Source organism: Colias eurytheme, chromosome 20 (genome assembly GCF_061535395.1).
Source record: "Colias eurytheme isolate Ceu_HAF_F1 chromosome 20, ilColEury1 Martin Lab GWU primary, whole genome shotgun sequence".
NCBI lineage: Eukaryota > Metazoa > Arthropoda > Insecta > Lepidoptera > Pieridae > Colias > Colias eurytheme.
In genome coordinates this window covers 6,794,713-6,811,228 of record NC_142999.1, presented here as the reverse complement: position 1 = coordinate 6,811,228, position 16,516 = coordinate 6,794,713, and the positions used below count along the sequence as shown (strand labels likewise).

General features: G+C 32.8%; 1 long non-coding RNA gene across 1 annotated transcript; it reads left to right on the top strand.

Moving 5' to 3' along the window:
* Nucleotides 1-2,892: 2,892 nt before the first annotated feature.
* LOC149899750 (uncharacterized) lies at nucleotides 2,893-4,825 on the top strand. Its single transcript, XR_016457902.1, has 3 exons — nucleotides 2,893-3,457; nucleotides 3,569-3,648; nucleotides 3,723-4,825. It is a non-coding gene; the product is annotated as an uncharacterized LOC149899750 (long non-coding RNA).
* Nucleotides 4,826-16,516: the final 11,691 nt, after the last annotated feature.

Below are 16,516 nucleotides of genomic sequence, written 5' to 3'. Positions count from 1 at the left end.
CAGACGAATTCGCTGCTAGAGGCAATTTCCTTAATAACTTACCATTTATGTCATATTAAGCAGTTTAATAAAAACGTATACAAATAGGTTTCTCATTCAGTAATCGCATATTAATTGGGTGTATGAAATGCGTCCTTGCATTGTTCCATTGTATTCCAGATAAAAGAGAATGTTCTATTTATTCAAAGGATCTTCAAGGATATTATCATTTGACTGTCACCTGGCCGTTAAAAGTATTGTACTGCTAGAAACGGTACCTTTTGTACATGCTCTTAAATAAAGTTCTTGTTTATTCAGATTTATTACACAGTTATGTATGTTTATGTCTTATAGATTGGGTATTTAGCATCCCTTGATTCTATTAAATAAAAGGATTATAACTAATAGTTACTACGTAGTGCCACTAATACGTATAGCAACGAAACAAATGACATACGAAAACTATTTCAGAAATATATTAATTATCTAATTATGTTAACGTGGTACGATACTACTAGCTATATCAATGAAAAAGTCATTGTAAATTAATATATTATACTTATATTATAAAGCTGAAGCTGAATCTCAGGAGATTAGCGCGTTCAAACAAACTCTAGTTCCTGAACTACTGGTCCGATTTGAATTTCGGTGTTAGATAGCCTATTCATCGAGGAAGGCTACAGGCTATATATCATTAGTCATTACGCTACAGGAGCGGAGCCACGCCGGTGAAACCGCGGAGCGCAGCTAGTCTATACTAATACATATTATAAAGAGGAAAAGTTTGTAAGTATGTATGTAAGTATGTATGTATACGTATGGTTTTCACGCAAAAACTACTGGACCGATTTCAAAAATTCTTTCACCATTAGAAAGCTGCATCTTTACTGAGCAACATAGGCTATATTGCATTTTCAAAAAAATTAGAGATCCTTACCAAAAATGCAATAATGTAACCCAAGGTGTAAAAAAATCCTCAATAAAACTTCTGTCATCGCGTGCGCTGCGGAATCTATTGAAGATAGAACAAAAAAATGTTCTACGGTATTATAGAATGGATCAATATCTACAAGAAAGTCCGCGATACCATATGTCCATCTTCAGTAGTTATGTTACTACGACAACTTTTTTACGTTTTCAAAGTAAATAGAAGTGCCGTCAGTAATCAAACCATGTTATCCATACACATATATTAATCCTTATCCCATTAAATGATGTTTTATTATAGACTGTTTCAATACCAGCAAAATACTTTTTAAATGAAAAGAATTGGATATTCCATTCAAAAGATATAACGAATTTTTAAAAGTGTCAATCTACAGAAAATAGTAGGTATACTGTTCGAGCAGGCCGTAGTGCGGGGGTCACGGAGGAATTCTACCAATATGCGTCTTGACGGAACACAGTGGGGTTTTGGTCGGTAGGAATCCGACATAACCCACGGCCCCACGGGACGGGGTAAAGGTGATTTTCATGTGATTAAAAATTAAACCTATAGTCCAACCTATTTAGTAGACTTTTCACTGTAACGATATCGCTATCTATGCGGGTGAAACCGCAGGGCATTGCTAGTCTTTAATAAACTAATAAGACCATTCAATCATACTATTCGTATCTTCATATTGAATAGTAACCGTTGCCATAGCTCTATAAAATCCCGTCACATCAATTAAGGTACTGTTAGCATTATTAAATCACGAGTGATTCGTATAGGATCGCATGTGAGGAGGCAATTGTCCTCACAAATCGATGTTAGAGTTAATCTGTCGCCTCGATACAAGACACGCAACAGATTATATTATAGTTTATTTCATTGACCGATTCGTTCTGGTGAAAAAGGGTTCTGGCATATTCTTTGTTGATGGAGTAGGTAATTGGGAAGGTTTAGTGTAGTGGTGATTAGGTATAATAGTTCCAAATTAAGAAATATATTTTTATCTCTGGGTCAAGTTCACTGTACAAGTATTTTTATAAGAATTTCATTATGTTGAAGAAAGGTAAAGAATTGCAGAAAAAAATATAATATTTATAAACTCTTTTGTTGCAGGAAGGATTGCTGAATTCAGGCTGCTGGTTCTGAAAACATCATCATCATCACTACATAGTATAAAAATAAAAGGCTTTCTCTGTCCCTATGTATGCTTAAATCTTTAAAACTACGCAATGGATTTTAATGCGGATTTTTTTTAATAGATACAGTGGTTCTTGAGGAAGGTTTTAACTTAGTATATATTTTTTTTAGGTTTTAGGGAAAGTTGGCGAAGCCGCGCGCGGAAAGAAAACTAGTTTTTCTTTGTTTACTTTTTTCTTTTAATTTACACATAATTTCTAGTTATACAAACACACAATAAAATCTTATCTCAGTATCTAGCCACCGCAAATCATTCAACTAACCATCAAACGCTTCAAGATACTATCTTTTAGAAACTGGAATTGTATTAAAAAAGGAGTTTGAAGTAACCACAACAATGGGTATATCTTATTGAAAGCATCCACAATTGATCCGATCTATTAATCTCTATCAAGTTGACCCTTGGATCATTCTGTATTGTGGTTTCGATCATAATAGATTTAAAGTTTATTGATAATACATTATTGAGAAAATTCAATGCTTAAGAAAATTTGGTAGTATTTGAAGAGGTTACATACCTTCTTGATAAATTATTGAATAAATCCTTACCATTATTAAAAATATAAGGATTTTATCAATCAACAAATTTAATATATATCTTGCAGGTATTATGTATCTATAGTTTATTATATTATGTTATATCAAGTTTTTAATAGCTTAGAATAAGAAAACCTCTATGCTATATCATATATGCTAATTTTTGTACTCAGTCAATCCTAAACATTAATTATTATTATATTTTATTAATACGATACATTACAATAAACATTTAAGGTGATGAATTAATTTTTCTAACATTTACGGCCCTTTTTAAACCTTCGTAATTTTTATATTATTAAAGTTGTCGTGATGAAAATTCTTGACAAGAAAGTTCAATAGTAACACAATACGTCTACCGTTTTAGAAACATGATTCCATGATATTTTCTCGATAGAAAAAAAATACAAAGTTCTCATTGTTATTTTTTTTTAATCTCTGGCATCTTCAAAATAACAAACGTAAAGTTACGACTTTTTGGATATTAACTATAAAATATACAACCTATACGTCTACCGTGTTAGAATTTTGAAATATGCGATGGATTTGAAATAAACAAGAAATACTTGAAATTAGCGCCTGACCAGCCAATATAGCGAGAGCCGCCCTGTACCTTCCTACCCCGATCGCTGCACGAGTCATTCCCGCTACGGCCGTCACACGGGGAACTTGTGTCGCTTGCGCAATCGTAAAAAAGGGTGACAACACGATAAGACAAAATGAGACAAATGGGGACAATAAAGAAAATAAGAAGAAGAAACATAAAGGTTGGAGGAAAAAGAATGCTTACAATTGGAACAAATTAATGAAGTAAGTTGGTTTTATTTTAAATTTGATGATAAGTGTATTATAGACGATGTTTGATATTATGTACCCCTGTTTTAAGTACACAACGAATGTGTAAGATTTTTTCATTTATAGCATAAATAATCTTTTCGGAAATCCGGAATTCAGAAGGAAAATAAACCCACTGATTTTTCACAATGTGAACCCACTCCTTCGTAAGTACCTTTATTTAGTCAAAAATGTATGTTATCAACGCTCTACTGGTTTTATCGCATGATTCCATTTTTAGCAAAAAGCAACAAAGTGCAAAGAAATAAAAAATCATGGTGAACTTAGTGGAAGTATGGTGGACGTAATATGGAATTATGGAACAGGAGCTCGTTGGAGTAGTATTATATTTTAAAAAAATACGAAAAAATTTCAAGAATTTCTTAGTAGGTGGTAGATAAGTATGTTGTATAAAGAATTTGATGTTGATATTTATTTCATTTATACTTACTACACCTGTGCGGGAAATTGCTTAGTACTAAAACCGGTTTATATTCATATTTACATAGTAATGTGAGTTTTCATTTCGAAAAATTTTGTGTAAGTATATTAAATTGAATTCCTGGGTGATCTGGAAACACAATTGGGCCCGGAGGATGGCGCTGCAGTCACTCCTCCTAATCACATAAACCGATTTGGATGAATATTTGTGTGCACACTTCATTGTTGTGGGATGATTGGTTGATTCGTTTTCACATTAGCTAATATTATGTATTTTTGTTGTTATAAAGTAAACTTAATTTAATGTTTATAATACATTATTATTGGTATAAATAAGCCAGTGTTCGTCTCACATTGCTGTACCTGCCTATCTATCCTACCAGGGCCTAACTTTGTTCTGGCTATTTTATTTTGATTATTTGTAATGAATAATTACAATTATAATAGAGTGCAAAAAATAAATACATGCGTCAATATATTATTTTGTGTTTTTTTTAAACAATTTTTTTATTTAAAAAAATATCATTCCGACCGCGGCTTTGCCCGCGTGGAATTAGGTTATATCGTGAATCCTGTTTTATACCACAGAAGTGTTCAGTTCGGATAAAAAGTATCCTATGTGTAAATCCAGGCAATTAGCTATATTTTATCAAAATTGGTAATGTAGTCTTTCAGAAATAGTACCTTTAATTTCTGGGCATGATGTTATATCTACGTCAGCATCAAATTCTATCTAAATCAATTCAGTAGTCCGCGTAATTAGGTACCATTTCATTTTTTCAGAGTAACAATATTTTTTGTTATTTTAAAGATTATTTATAACCTGTATTATTTTGTAATAAAGTAAACATTACGAAATAATAATAATTAATAATTATTAATAATGTCTAAGTAGTTGTTAAAAAGAAGATAATTTAAAGAAAATAAAACCAATAAATCAACAATTAAATATATGTATAACAATATTATAACTGTATGACGACTCCATACATGTTTGTCCCGACTCCCGAGTCGGCCAGCGGCAGCGCGGCGGCCGGCGAGTATGCAAGAATGACTTCGCGCACACCCGCGTTCGCGATAGCGAGCTATTAGACTCCGCCCGCCAAGCAGTGGATTTTTTTTTGTGTATCGTCTTAAGTATTTTTTTCTCATACTTATCGATACAAAGCACGACGTGCAAAACATTGAGAGAGCAATAATACTTAAACATTTCAAGTAGCCATTCAAAATTCTCATGTCTTTATCTATACAAAATATTTAAAAGTAAAATACAGTAGCTTCAGTGGTTGAGCCATTCGCCAAAGACGGCTGCAGATCTTAAGGATACGTGTTCTATTTTAAAAATTGTAAGACACAGATGCAAGCAGGTACCAAAACAGCCAGTATCAAATTGCAAACCCGACCAAGTTGAGAAGGCATTTCTATCGCAGCAGCTTCCAAACAAATTCGACCATCTAAAACCGTCCGGGTAGTCAAAACCACAGCTTGCTACGACAGATGTATGGCACCAGCACAAGGAAGCCGTACAAAAAACCAGCACGTGCTGGCGGGAAAAAAAAAGAAAAAAAAATCGCATGCGGGCACAAGTTGCCTATGCATAGATAAAAAATTGGTCGCGCGTGATTTGTACAGCGAGATTTGGCGTGAAATGAATCGCGATTGATGCAGCTGCCGTTACATATGGTTTCTATGTTGAATGTTTCAGTATTGCAAAAATATTTTCCTCTATCCGGGTCCCGAAATAACAACTGGATAGCTGAAAAAATCATACTACGTTTGCAAGATGCACATAATCTGAAAACAACGAAAAGTACTAGGTAATATTTATATATTTTTTTCAAATTTATAATTCACATTATAATGTCAATTTTCAGCAAGCAGCAAGCAATATGCAACCTTTTCAATACAACGGACCTGCATAAAATGGACAAATAAATTTATTTCATTTCATTTCATTTCATTTCATTACATCATTTAATCGGGAAATAAAATCTGAAGTATTACCATCAAAAAGAGTACTTAAACTATTATTTTCAAAATAAACAAGCGCTGTATAACCCTCAATACTATCGCCAAAACTCGATCAGCTCAATTATCCCGGAAATGACACTCAATGCACGTGCTCAGACCACCCAGTGAGTATGGCAATTATTAATGTGGTTTTAAAATTAATTATTTTATGCTTTTAATATGGGATCATTTATTTTGTGAATATTTGTTAACTCTGAGGGCACATGAGTAGAAAGATGTGCTGAGGGTGTATGGCGTTCTATGTCTTATGCGTTTCTACTTAATGTACAGTTATATTTTCATCTATACTAATATTATAAAGAGGAAAGGTTTGTATGTATGTATGTATGTATGGTTTTCACGCATAAACTACTGGACCGATTTTGATGAAATTTGGCACAGATAATCTTTAGACCCTGAGAAAGAACATAGGCTACCTTTTATTGCGAAATATGTACCACGGGCGAAGCCGGGGCGGACCGCTAGTACAATATAAATTACCAACCAGGTTTTGCCTCAAGTACTATAACATCAGATAAACGGGAAAGTTACATCAAAACAGTAATAATAAATATTTTAATTCGTCTTATATTAAGAGAGAGATCCATACATTTTATTTATTTTCACATAAATACATAGGTAGTTAAATTTATAAACAACATGGGATTACCACATTATTAAAGTTACATTGCATAACTTGCTGTACCACCTGGGTATTAAGTATAAGTCATAAAAAGGTGTTAGAAATCATAAATTACATAATATTATGTAATTATTTTATAAAAAGCAGTATAACATTCATCAAACATCGAAAACACATGTAGTTTCGGAAATATTACATCTCTTAATGTACCTATAGATGCAGTTTATTCCTTGTATGATGTGAAAGAGTACTTAGTTAAAAAAACTGGACTAAGTGGGAATTTGAAATATATTGATTGGGTTCTGTACAATTATGAAGCTTTACTTTACAAACATGCAATATTGATACCTTTTACAGAAAATTCTCGATTTTTGTTTAATTACTTATTTGTTGTTTAAATATTATAATAGTATAGTAATAGTATTAGCAAATCACGACATTTTTCTCTTTTAATTTGCTGTTATACTTGTAGTACACAAACAGCCACATTCATCGATTTAAAAATTTAAACACATGACAGAGAATCAAACCGACACACAGAGACGGCTGTAGTGGTTGCACTATACAAATTATTACATATAATAGTCTTCGTATAAATGCTTTCCTTGGAAATCGCTTAATCGGTTAATGAGACGATGTTCGCCTATGGGACCCTAAAATCTTAATACTATTATAAAGGCGAAAGTTTGTATGGATGTTTGTTACTCTTTCACGTAAAAACTACTCAACCGATTACAATGAAATTTAGCACACGTATAGAGGGTAACTTGGATTAACACATAGGATAGGTTTTATCCCGGAAATCCCAGGGGAACGGGAACTATGCGTGTTTTCCTTTGAAAACGCGGGCGAAGCCGCGGGCGGAAAGCTAGTCTGATATAATTTGATGTGTAAAGGTTTTTATTACTTTTAAAAACGTAGTCTTAACGAGTAGATACAGGAATTTCGTGTATTGAACATAAATATGTATTCTGCAATCATAAAGTGTATGTTTCTAATAACGGGAGATAAAGAATTTTAATGTTACATTTTAGATATATATGGAAACTTGTATGATACATTCGAGACTAGATTTATAGCAAGCAATATCATAGATATAGTGTTTTTATAAGCGTTTTAAATTCAATATTTATTTATTATTGATGATGTAAGGATTATTGGAAACTTAGTTGCAGCTCAGTTTCGCTCGTATTCAGATTATATTAAGAGAGATTAGCATAATAAAAAAGACTGAGAAACTTACTTATGTCGTACTATTCGTTGTAGCAGATATTTTTCTTCATATGAATACGAACTGCTATAAAAGTGTGTACTTTAAACAAAAGACGGGTAAATTATATTTATAACTAGCGGTCCGCCCCGGCTTCGCCCGTGGTACATATGAAAAATAGATGTTGGCCGATTCTCAGACTTACCCGATATGCACAGAAAATTTCATGAGAATCGGTCCACCCGTTTCGGAGGAGTATGCAGACTAACATTGTGACACGAGAATTTTATATATAAGAAGATATTTCAATTCATAGAACTATGTTAAAGCCTAAATTAAAGCTTTTGTACAAACACACGTTCGACAAAAGCTTTAGTAGATATAATCATAGGAAATATATAATAAAACTTATAAAAGGCTAGATAACGTAATATATGACCTATTAATATACACATGCATTGTCGAGGAGTTCTTGTAATGCATCTAACAATTTATTAGTGTCATTCGCAAGGGCGTCGCCAGCCGATGGCGCAGGGGGGGGCAAGTTGACTTTACCTACTACAATTCATATGAATTGTGGGTAAATTCGACAGCCCATGAAGCTTTCCACTTGTACTACGAGCCTTACATCTACAGAGATTGTAATAACAACAGTATCTTAGTACTATATACCTACATACAGGGTGTCCCAAGAACTATGGATATACTGAAGCTAGGAGGTAGAGGACCTAGAGGGCTATCCGAATCCCCCCCATGTATGTTATGCGATTTTTCGTAGTTTCGGAGTTATGACTTTTTTTTTTCAATTTTTCACCGATCGCCGAGTACGATGAGATTTTTACTCATGGTGACGTCAATTATTGCGGTAGATCATTGATTTTTTTTTTGTGTGCTAAGCTGAAAGATAGGCCAATTCAGTATGGTAACATTTACTATCGTTAGATCTTTGAATGGAAAAAAAATATAAATGCCAAGAAAGATAAAATTACCCAGTATGTTACAACTTCAAGAGCCAAAAGTATTCCGTTTGATTTTTAAAAACTTGCTCTATCCTGTAATTATATTCTGTGACAGTACAGGGTCCAATGTGTAAAGCTACATGAGCACGAGCTCTTGCTTATGCAATAAACTTGTAAATAAGTTATAATAACATTTATTAGAAAAATAGAATAAAAAGGAATTTGAATAAATGTACAGCGTATTTTCTTTAATTACCAGATTTTTTTATTATAGCTGTGGTCGTTGTTTGTTTATATTAGGTTAATTAGAACCTAATTTTTGGGGATTCATTGTAAACTTCTCGACCACTTTATTATTAAAATCTTGTAAGTTTCCATGTATAAGTTTTCGGTGCACACTCATCATAGCCAAAACATTGAGGCGATTTTCACTCATAGTGCTTTTTAGCCAGGTTTTTAGTCTCCTGAGGCTGCTAAACGATTGCTCTACCGTACACGTCGTGCATGGAAGAGCGATCAAAATTTTCAAAATTTTTAGAATCTCTAGGGGGGGGCAGCTGCCCCTCCCTGCCCCCCCTTGGCGACGCCCTTGGTCATTCGTATTATGTGAAAAGGTTACTTCCACTTACAATATATTATATAAACTAAAAGTTTTTTTAGTAGTCATAAATATTTTATGGTTAATTCTAAATATTATGAATATTTAATTATTTTAACTGAAAAAGGTTTCATCCCAATGGAGAAGCTTTAAGTTCCTCCTTTCCCAGACCGTTGCATATAATTTCAAATTTGTCCTGAATTCTCCTCCTTTATGTATCTATTATAGTGATTGATATGACTTAATTGGGAAAACAAGTTAATAACAATTTAGATTAAATTGACAAGTAAGTGGCGATTGAACTATTGAACTATTGAAAAAAAAAACTATAAATATTGAACTCATTCGTAGAAATATTTTTACCCTATTGACCCTCGCTTTCATCAATCGAAAAGGACATAAAATTGGACATCTGTTGCCAAATATCTGCTCGCTAATACCTAAAGTCAAAATGAACCACAGTTCTTAATGAATATATTTTGAAATTGATTAACTCGTAACCACATTAAGTGTAAAAAAATAAAAATACGAAGTGACGTCATTAGCAGGTGCTCGAATTTGTCTCGAGTTGCATTCAAGTCATGTTTAAAATTGCTTATGGAAAGCCTGTTATATGTTTAAGTAGATGTCCTATAAAATGGATTCTTTAGCTATCCTCTGGCATGCCAAAAAGAGTAATTGGAACATATTTAACGAGACCTCGTGTAAAGTACTTATATTGTTTTATTTGGCACACGCTGGTCGAAAGAAGACATTTTTTGCACACGTGCCGTTCGATTTAAATGTTATTTTGCATACAGGAAGAGTTTAAACAACTCTTTCTAACAATTCTTATATGTATAAAACAGGATATGATACAATCATGGAGTTTTCTAGAAGATAAAATGAAAGGCTACATTCTGTCTTCATAGGGTTCTTTCGAAAGCGTTTTCTAAGCTGCCCCCCTAGTCAAGTGGCTTTCTGTTAGCGTAGCACTAGCGTTCAATAGAATAGACTACGAATGTATGACTGTATGAGATTGACGTAGGCTGTAGATAAACGTATCTACAGGTTACGTCAATCTCATACATTCGTAGTCTATTCTATTGATCGCTACGCTAACAGAAAGCCACTTGACTAGGGGGGCAGGATGTTACAATTTTAACAATGAATATAAAGTATTTCACATATTTGTAGGCCTTCATTAATATAAATCGATTAAATTATGCACAATGAATAATAAATACTAAAACAAGGCTTATAATATTTATTTCCCGACCATATACCAACAGAGAAAGGTTGTACAAGATGTCAAGAGAAAATTCTTTGTAAACTGACGAATTCGTAGACTACCTGATTAATTATAGCTTCACAAAAACCTGTCCCGTTACTGTACAGGTGTATCTTGTATTACAGAGTTATCTAGCGGGATCGTTTCACCTGACAATGTTAATATGTACTATGATAGTGTTGCCGCAGTTTTGGATGAAGGTTGCCACTTGCCAGCTTATGGATTCTAAAATCTTCTGCCTTGTGAAGTAACGATTTATGAAGTATGTGTACTTTTGAAATGTATATCGTGTTTCAAGTATTTTTTGGCGTAGAGACTTATAAAACGGCAAAGCTTTTAGTTGATTTTAGGTATGACTTGACATATATCATGCAAAAAGGCGCATCGAATGTTATTAAAACTTTGATGAAATATAAAACTTTCTATTCAACGTTTTTGCATACGATGCATTACACATAAAAATGTTTGAAGCAACCATCTGCCCAAAACGTGATCTCCGTGTAAAAACCGTATTAAACGCGATTGTTAGAACACAATAAGACCAGAAGCAAACAAACAATCCCTTAAAAATTCCTAAGAAATCATTAATTCTAAGCCTTCCTTGACATCTGCTTCTAGTTTCATCTTTTATAATTGATTCTTACGTAAAAACTTAACCCTTTTTGGAGTCAAAACGAGGAGCCTTAAAGATTACAATGTTGCAGATGCATTTTAAAGAATTAAAATAAATTGAACGAAATATCGTTACGCTTCCTTACTAAGAAATAATGGTGAATGTTGATATTTATACAATTTATTTTAATTTCTTTAAAAGGCAATGTGCACCATTTACGTGGTAAATATCATAAACTATGGGGTAATACATTTATTTGTTTAATATGTACCTACTGTAATGCATGCGTAAAATAGAGTATACCATGACAGTTGGAAATTAATTAAGTCAATTTATGCTTAATCAACTAACACATAAAGATAAAATGACGTTTCCGTGTCATTTCAGACCTTCATAATGCATACATACACAATACATAGCTGCTTTTAACACCAATTAACAAAAACACCAAAATTATATTAATAAGAGAAGAAACTGTAGAATTTTCGACTCTACAAAGACCCGGCTCAATAAAAGAGCCAAATTAAAACGCCACTTGCAAACTATCCTTATTCTAGTAAAATAATTTAATAGAGTGATTATATCCCACTGTGAAATGACAACTTTCGGAGCAGCATAGTTTGTAGACCACCATCGGTGATGTCTCGATTTACGAGAATTAGCTAACTGTATGCGGGCATACCGCATAGACAACGGACTTTTTAAACGTTTTTGACAGTTATTAAAAAGTTAACCAAACTTTTTGATTGAGTTTATACAACCATTGTTGATTGTGCTTTGTGCTATTGTTTTTTTTTTGGCTTGTCTTTATTATAGGACTGACTTATTACCTACCTATAGATTTGTTGGTATTTTTCTAAATTAATTTCTCAAATAACAGAGTTAGATTGACAAATTGAAAAATAAACGAAAGTTTGAATAAAGTTAAACGACAAAAAGTTTCTAAACACATTAAAAAGCTTTATCTTCAATCGATCTCCAAGACCCCAAATATTGTAGAAAATTTGAATGTCAATGTCAATGCATTCAACATTCAATTACGGCTCGTAAATATTATAGATAATGAGACCCCAAACTCGTTATTACAGTTTTGATAAAATAAATCGACAAAATTTATTACAGTCAAATCTAATGTCCCAAATAAGCAAGCACCTTGCCAGACCGAAAAACCGTGGATAACACGACAGGCAGGTGTAGGACAGGCTTTTTAATCACTTTGTATTCTGCTCTTAAACTAATTAAATGATTAATACGTATTTCATGCAGTTTTCGGATCAGAATTTAGTTATTTAGTTAGTTTTATTGATTGCGATCGGATCTCCCGGTCGCTTGACAGCTCTTTTTCAGTTCTCCGTATATTGTTTTTGATTAAAATTAGATTATCCTAATATTTAGTACTTAATATGGAGAAGGAAGAGTGATTCAATTAAAGTAACAATGAAAAAACAAAACTGCGTCTAAAACTATGTTTGTAGAAAGGGCCATTGCTCTACTTTTTGAGACGTATTATATTAACGTACCCATTTTATGACATATTTTATATATCAAGGCATTTATCAAGGATCAAGTTTAAAGCGTTATGTAATGAACTAAAAATAAACATTTATTTATTCACGATTGAGCAACAAATATCCAAACATACACACTTTCTCTGTTAAACTATTGCGAAAATATGACATAAAAAGTTAACGAACATATAAAATTAGGTCATATTTTAACGACTTTCAAACAAAACTATTTTGTAATATGTGGTTCAACGAACGACGTTAGGTACTACAAAGCAATAAATTAACAAATTTCGCTAAATTTGTTAATTTATTGCTTTGAAATCATTAATTAAACAGTATAGGTAGTAGTTAAATTTAAACGTAAATAAGTAAATAACTATAGGAAAAATAAAAAGCAACATAATTGCAGTTTAAAAATAAATTCCGAGTTCATTCCCTTTGTGAGCGAAAGTGTAATTGACCGATTGAATTACAAAGTTCGCGAACTGTCAAAATACCGAACAATTGATAATAATAAATAAATAAATAAATAAATAAATATTATAGGACATTATTACACAAATCGACCTAGTCCCACAGTAAGCTCAATTAAGGCTTGTGTTGTGGGTACTAGGCGACGATAAATATAATATTTAATAAATACATATATAGATAATAACACCCAGACCCAAGAACAAATAATTGAGTTCATCACACAAATATTTGCCCTGACCGGGGATCGAACCCGGGACCGTCGGCTCAGTAGGTAGTTACTTTACCACTGCGCCAACCGCGTCGTCAAACAATTGATGCAACTTTCCCGCCCTTTATTAACCCGGCGTCATTGTGGTAGAAAACAGATACGCGAACGTTGAGGTGGGTCAATATTACCCATATATTTTATAGTTGTTATTTTTAAACTTTTTAAGAAAATTAGTATTCTGTGTTATTATTATAGTTAATAGATATTCTGGTTTTGATAATATAAAATAAAAATAATAATTAACCAACGTTTTATTCACTTTAATCAATTTTGACATAAACTCATAAAAATAGGACCAAAATATAGACCTCTTACGTTTTCATGTCATTCCTACGCTAATAACCAGTAATTTTGGTTACAAATAGCATTTTTATAAACTTAAGTCTAATATATTAGAAAAAAACTTTAACAAAGCTAATTAGAATCTTCTTTGTAAATGAAATCAATACAGAAAGCTATGATGCGTTCAGGACAAATAAATTTAGGGCAAGCTTGACAAAAATGTTTTGTTTTACTATTTTTATTTCCGGACACACTTAACATCTTTTCGGGAATTGCAGGTGGATCCTCTGATGATCCACCAATAAATTCTCCGCCCATTTGTCATTGCTATTGATCAATTTCTGGCGAATTTTCAAATGTTCTATGACCAGAGCAAGACCTAAGTTTTTCAAAAAATAACGTCGCTTATCGTTTGGTTTGTTTTTAATTATGCGACGTATTATAAGCGCATTTATTCCTGTGTGTCCAACATGGCATAAAAATTGTCAGGGGCCAGCCACCTTTTGGAGTTACGACTCACATCATATGAGGCGCAGCGTTCATCAGCGACGCCAACCCCATATTTAGTTTTATTGTAAAAGGTATTGAATTCGGGTTTTCACTTTTCTCCGCTTGAAACACACTCTGCACTTTAACATGATCCTCTTCTTCTACTTCATCATCATAATAAGGTAAGTCTGAGTCATACAAGAGTCTAAACCCGCCATGATACGTGATATTTTCTATTCTATCCATTTATAGTACCTATTTTATAATAAGTACCTGTTGGATAAACAAAAACATTAAATTCACAGAAAGAAGCAAAAAAAATGTTTGCAGACACCAAGAAATCATACACAAGAGTAAAAATCGATAACTTAGCCATGGCGCGAAATTGTTACATCAATTGTGAGGATGGGTCAAATTTACCTTTTTCGAAAATACACGCGTGTAGCTCCCAGTACACTCGACGTCGAAAGGATTTCACTTCCAAAACGTTTAATGTACATTATTAGCTCCAGCTACTACAAAGAACAGCACAATCGTGCACGTAATTACAAAGATATTGTAAATTATAAACAAGCCGGGTCATTTTGACCCAACCTCAATGACGCCGGGTTAAAATGGAACAGATTATAAATGGCGCCAAATACTTTATATTTTTATTTTTATTGTTCCAAAAAGTATCAACATTTTAATTTTATTCAGACACATTTAATTGATAAACAACATTAAAGAATGTATGTTTTACCATAATTATAAGGCAGGCCTACGTGATTATTAAATTAGCGATTATGTAAAGAATTCGAGGGAATTGCGAAATAACCCAATAATTGGAGATATGCGCCATTCATGTTATTTGTTAATGAGCTAAAAATAAACCCATTGAAAATTTAAGTCCCTATACAGTGAAATTAAAGGTTATAGTTATGTAAAGGTACCCAAATTGTTAAAATATGTTTGTGTGTTTTGCACACGTACTTGTCGGAAGGCAGTATGGCGGCGGCAGGTGATCATTGGCGCAGCTGCGGCGCATCCAAGGTTACCTCACCCCGCGCCAGCGACAATAGTGATGTACTGTCATAGACTAGTTTTGTTTTTTTTTTAAACTTATTATTTTTTTATTGTTATCTATTTAGATTATATTTTATTGTATTTTGAGATGGTGACTAATTTGAAATCCTTCAAAATAAAAATTCATTACGATGATTTTAATACGAAAAAAATGAGTTAATAATTTTAAGAACTATTGTTTCTGACACTTTTACCAAGTCGTGTAATAAACCCTAAATGTTCTTAATTTCAGGGTACACCAGGCATCCCTATCCCCACGTGGTGCGCACGCGCCGAGCCTTGTCCGATAATGTCCCAAGCACTTACTTGATCCTCACGCCCTCGAGGTCATTGCAATCCCGTTACACACCTTTATATGATCGTTTATTTTGTATGCGCGTGTGTTTAAAAGTATAGGCATGCTTCTATGAGCCCGATATAACCTAGCTATATTTAATTGGAGCAGCTCTTCTAGAGTAACTGAATTATGGTGTTCAGTAGCCTTCACTTATATGTATTAAGCTGTCAAAGTAACCTTTTTTTAAAAATCTATATAATAATATAATAGCATATTGCACTAGCTCAATTTTCTGTAGTTAAATAGGTACATTACTGTTATCAATATTGATGGGTCAATAAAAATTTAAAACTTTATCCCAATCGCGAAAGCCAATGTTGATAAATAATATGAAACTTCATGGATTTTTAATATTAAATAATTTAATAAAATAGGCTCTATACTTATCTAGGCTCTATTTCTCGATTTATTAAAATTCATCCAGATTATTCTAATAGCTTTTTATGAGCTTAGCCTCTCAGCATCGCAACAGAAAACATACGTATTACTTTCGCAATTACAATATTACTATGTATGGATTTCATACTATTTCTAGATATATACTACTCATGTTATTTACTTCGTTTTATTTATACAGGCTTTAAGTAAAGTGCAAGAGAATCGGTAACGATTCTGAGTTTTGTCAAGCGTGCACAAGGCGCCGGCCGGAACGGAGACACACGAGTTACTTGGACTTTTCAATCATTTTATTTATATAAGTTTTAAATTTAATTATTAATGTAAAACTGTCTGATATTAAAATCGTTTGAATTAATAAATTCATTTGTTCTTCAAGATTGTTTTTTTGATTAATAACTCTCTTTTAGGCTTTAAAGAACACCCAGCGCAATGTTTTAAATATAAAAGTATATAGATTTCATCATACTGT